The sequence below is a fragment of the Canis lupus genome, chromosome 11 (assembly GCF_011100685.1).
Source record: "Canis lupus familiaris isolate Mischka breed German Shepherd chromosome 11, alternate assembly UU_Cfam_GSD_1.0, whole genome shotgun sequence".
NCBI classification, from domain to species: Eukaryota; Metazoa; Chordata; class Mammalia; order Carnivora; family Canidae; genus Canis; species Canis lupus.
The window spans coordinates 10,522,832-10,528,831 of record NC_049232.1 but is presented as its reverse complement, the minus strand read 5'-3'; positions in this window follow the sequence as shown (position 1 = coordinate 10,528,831).

Here is a 6,000-nt window from a genome sequence, read left to right as displayed (position 1 = left end):
ATAGAGGGCACATCCATTCTTGGATAACTCATTTTCCACAAAGATACAAAGGAGGGTCATTTTAAATGACTAGTGCTGGACATTTGGATATCAAATACAAAGAAAAGAAAAAGAAAAAGAGTTTCAATCCCTATAATGCATCATATACAGAAATTACTAATCACTAATTACAAAGCCTAAAACTATAAGGCCTCTAGAAGAAAGTGTAAGATAATATTTTTGTGGCCTTGGGTTAGAGACAGATTTCTTAGGTGTACATCAAAACCATAATTCATTAACAAAACAGTTGATAAACAGAATTTAATAAAAATTAAAAACCTTCTGCTCTTTGAAGACACTATTAAGAGAACTAAAAGATAAGCCCTAGTCTGGGAGTGTAAAAACACGTTTTTCTCAGAATTGAACAGTAGGAAAAATGTAATGCATGTCAGAAGTATTTATTACAAACAAGTGTGTAAAGAGAAAGAGGGAAGAAATAGAGAAAGTCCACTGCTCTTATGTTTAGAAAAAGCTTTCCAAAAATAAGTAATTTGTCACAAAAATATTTTTTAAATTATAACAGAAATTTGTCTATCTCATAGTACCTGATAACAGGAAAATAATAAGTAAAAGTTTAGAAATCACTAGTTACAAAAATGAATCTTTAAGAAATGAAGAAACATGCCCATAAAAATTACTTAGCTCCAAAAATTATTTACCTCAAAGCTGATTAAATTGATAAACAGATTATCTAAAAACCAAGGAAAATCAGAATAACTTATGACAATACTAATAGAGCACAGCAAAATCTTTATTCAGTGAAAAATTTATGGCTACAAAAATCTTTAATTCTAAAGAAGAAAAAAATATCTACAAAATACTCATTGGGAAAAACCCAACTGAATAAGCCATAAGAAATTTAAATAGGGGATTTTTGAAGGAAAAAAATCTGAGATTAATGAAATAGAAAGCCACATGCCAGCACATGAAGAGACAGATACAAAGAATATATATATATATATATATTTATTTATTTATTTTTAAATATTTTATTTATTTATTCATGACAGAGAGAGAGGCAGAGACACAGGCAGAGGGAGAAGCAGGCTCCATGCAGGGAGCCTGACGTGGGACTCAATCCCGGGTCTCCAGGATCACACCCTGGGCTGAAGGCGGTGCTAAACCGCTGGGCCACCAGGGCTGCCCGAATATCTACATTTAAATGTTGCTTATTTTACAATTCCATAAACATAAAAAATAAAAATAAAAAACCCAGAAAAACATTTAGAATTTTAGGATTATGAGATAGACAATAGAATAGTTTATACTTGGAATAAGAAAGAAAAACTAATTGAAGATTTAAGGAGAGTATAAGAACTAGAAGAGAATAAGACATATAACTTTCTGACAAATAAGTAAAATCGAAAAGAAATCCCTGAGGACATAGAATATAGTTCATTGTTTTCTAACCAAGTTAGAAAACTTGATTAGTCCAGTTCACATATAATCCATAGATTAATCACATAGAAAATTAAGATCTATAACTAACGGGCACCAGAACGGAGAAGGGATCAAGGAGAGAACTGGAAGAAGCCAAGAGGACTCCCACAAAATAGGATAGGTACAAAAAAGTAAGGTCAGATAACTGAAGATCTAAAACTTCCAGCAATGGTTAATAACAGAGTGTGGCTCAGCCAAGCAGAGGACAGAACAAGTCGATATGAATGACATGTTCTTTAACACGGCCAAACCCTAGTGGACTGTTTCAGATTTATCTGCAGCCCACTGCATTGACATAAGTCCAATCATTATCCAGGTGACTTATGTAAGTACATGAAGACAACATCTTAGGGATCTGACAGAGGGAGAGGGGACAGCCTCCAGTTTGGGGAATTCACTATTTGGTCCAGAGGATCAATTCAATCTCCTCAAGGTAGGAAATCTCACTTATTTTCCTGAGTGACAGGGTCCCCTTGGCCTATAGTATAAATGTGACTGCTTGTTTGTTGAAACTGACACTGATAGAGATAATGTCGGATTCCATGAAATCACTCTTAGGCCTTTGGATCATTTGTACAGATCAGATGTCAAGTGAATGCAGAACAACTGCAGGACACTGGAACCCAAGGAGAAGTTTTAAATAAATAAAAATTTCAAAAGCTTGGATAGCAGAGTAATTATGATCAATTCCATAAAAATTAGCAATCAGAAGAAAATAGCTGGGATTTTTCGACCTGTCAACAATTTTCAGGTTCCCCTATTTTCCTGTCATTTTTTCCTATTAAAAGGAGGCAAAGAATTTTCTAAATCACAGAATCACAGACAGTCTGGATGGAAAAATAATTTAACAGTGATTTCGTTCAAGCATGAATGTGCAGCTCAACACCTATGTACTAACCAGGATTCTGCAGTTTTAAACAACGAAAACAAATCTGGAGAGTTTTGTAATATTATGAAGTAATTATAAAAGTGAGAAGTGTCCTGAAAATAGACACGGAAAAGCTACTTTCCGGGAAGAAGTGAAAATAGAGTTCTCTATCTTGGAGAACTCATGAGCACTTTCCTTTGTGTTTGTGTCAGGGATGAAAAGATCCCATCTTTGGCAACTCAAATTCAAAGGGATTCTGATTGATATGCATCAAGTTGCTCACTTAACCAGGAAAGGAAGACTTTCTATTAGCAGCTTCCCTCAACCTTCTTCAAAAAAGGTAAATTAGTTTCTCAAAGCAAAACTTTATCATTGTGCAATATAGAATATGCACACCAGGCAGGCAAAAACAGCAAACATCCATGCCACACTCTGTGATTTTCTGATCCAGGTCTGCCCATTCTATTTAAACATAATCAGCAATGGAAAAACAAAACAACCAATAATCACCAATGGGAAAGCATCCATGGTTAGACAGCTTGGTTATACATGATTCTCTTAAATCAAGAGTTCCCTTTGTTATAGCTTTCATCTTTTTCTTTGAATGCCACCCCAGAGAGCTCATCTGATAATTTTCCTTCTCCATTGTCAAATAGTTGACAGCAACTTCAAACAATGTCAACCATTTACTGATCCATTTAGTAACCCATGTATCCAGTCTATATATTTCTATTATAGGCCTATAATTTGTCTATGAAGAATGGGAGGAAACTGTAAAAATGCCTTGAGTCTATCTCTTCCAGATGGTGCCAGAGAAGGCAGCTGTAATGGACATGACATTGTAGAGAATCCTTTTTAGGTTCTAGTGATCACTGCTTTCTCTTCTATATTTTGTTTCCATAAATTATCCTTTTGATAATATTTTCTAGATTTTTGCAAGCATATGAATGATAAGTTTGTGGGTTCAATTATCCATTGAGATTCTAAGAATAACACCTGTCCATCATGCCAATTCCAACATCTCTCCCACTCTATACAATTTATCACTCAGATGTTTTCTCAGTACTCCAAGAATGAAATATTTTTAAGCCCAGGAGGTAAATGCCCTCTTATAATTCCCAATATCAACAAACTTCAAAAGTCAGAATTTTAAGAAGCTTTAAAAAGTGGTTTGATATCTTTTGTAGGTTAAGTAGGTAACAGAAGTTATTTGCCTATATAACTTGCTAATTTGAAGCAAACTAAAATTGTCAATCATGTTATTTCTACCACCTACAATATTCCAAACTCAGTTATTACCTCAGATAGTAACCTTTTCTTACCTGTACTATTACATCTGCTTTTCCCTTCCTTAAATATATTTATACCTATTTATTTAAATATTGCTGATAGTTAATAGTAGCTAATATTTACATAGACTTTATTGTGTTACAGGCATTGTACCTGTTTACACATAATAATTCATTAATCCTCACAAGAGCAAACATAGAATTTAAAACTGCCTTGCCTTTCAGTGAAATACAATTGGAAACCACAATGAGATGCCACCTCACACTAGCCGGAATGGCTAAAAATAACAAGTCAGGAAATGATAGATGTTGACAAGGATGTGGAGAAAAGGGAACACTCTTACACTGTTGGTGGAAATGTGAACTGGCGCAGTCCCTCTGGAAAACCGTATGGAGGTTCCTCAAAAAGTTGAAAATAGAGCCACCCTATGACCTAGCAATTGCACTGCTCCAAAAATACGACCGTAGTGATCTGAAGAGGCACCAGCACTCCAATGTATATAGCAACAATGTCCACAATAGCTGAAATGTGGAAATAGCTCAGATGTCCATTGACGGATGAATAGATAAAGAAGCTGTGGTATGGATGGATGGATGGATAGATAGATAGATAGATAGATAGATAGATAGATAGATAGATACTACTCAGCCATCAAAAAAAAAAAAAAAAAGAATCTTACCATTTGTAACAACGTGATTGGAACTAGAAGGTATTATGCTAAATGAAGTAAGTCAATCAAAGAAGATAATTATCATACGATCTCACTTGTGAAATTTAAGAAACAAAACAGGATCATAGGGCAAGGGAGGGAAAAATAAGACAAAATCAGAGAGGGAGATAAACCTTAAGAGACTCTTAATCATAGGAAACAAACTGAGGATTGCTAGGGGGGAGGGGGATTAAGGGGATGGAGAAACTGGGTGATAGACGTTAAGGAGGGCATATTAAGTGATGAGGACTGGGTATTACAGAAGACTGATGAATCACTGAACTCTGCCTCAGAATCTAATAATACATTATATGTTATTTAACTGAATCTAAATAATACACAATTTAAATAATTAGTAATTAATATTTTTAAGTTGATATAATTGATAATTTTAAGAATTTGAATAATAAATAAAAAACCTTCCTTCCCCATTATCACATAAGTAGTAAGTGTCCAAGCCGGAATTTACAAACAGGTGGTCTAATTTTAGACACTAAATTTATAGATACCATAAAATCTTGTCTCTCAAAGCTCAGCTATGAGCATATCACTCAGCTGCAGCAAGTATATAATAGGCAACTAATGCCCTATATATGTATACACAGACTCTTCAGTCCTAGCATGTACTATGGTTTTTGCAATCCAATACCAATTTCATTTTCTAAACCGATACTCATCCTTCCCCCATATCTTGTCGGCCTTCTCCAAAAATCTGTAATATACATAACAACACATTATGCACGTTTGCTGGTAGCATCGCCCACATTCCTATAATCAGACCCTTCCCTTACCCAACCTGGTCCCCCATCACTTTTCAGTATACATCTTCCTCTGGTCTGGACAGTGTTTACATTGCTTCTTCCCCCAGCCTCACACACTCCTTTCTGTTTCCTCAACTCTGTACTGGAGAAATTCACTCACAGATCTGCTGTGTTCTTGCCCTTGCTCACTGCCAGCCAAGGTCTGCCCAACTTTCTAAGTCTAGCTCAAGTATAAAAAAAAATCTATGTGTGTCTTTTAATAAACTCAACTTGCTTCTATCTAGACTTTACCCCTGCAATCCTATCTCCATTTCATTTGGCCTTTCATGATCTCTAATCCTGAAAATCTATGTGTGTACTTTTCTACTTAGATGGCTACTTGATTGAGGTTAGCAATCATGACACTTCTTTCCCACCATGTAACACTTTAACGGGTGAAAAGATAGTGCCCAGCAAGTGTGTGTACATCTGTCCTTTGTGAACCTTTCAAGACCTAAATAGGGTAGAACCCTAAAATTACCTTCAGCAGGAGAATATACCTTCCAATAAATTTTATAGAAAAATGATATGAGACTTTAAAAAGAAAAAAAACCTTAGGCCTTTGCTTTCCCAATGCAACCATGCACCAAAGGCCTACCATATTTTAATTCCCAAACATTTGTGTTTCTTTAGCAATTTCAATAATTGGTTGAAAAATTGTTTATCCTGGAGACAATAAAATACATACAATAGCTGTCAGTAGATGCTCCAGTTTTAGTGTTATGATGAAGTGCAGGGAGAGATAAACACAAAGCCAATACATACTCTTAAAATTTTTTTAAATTGCTAGAAACAAGAGGAGTTGCCTAATATTTAAATCAGCTTACGTTGTAAAAGCAAATTAGCATATGCTT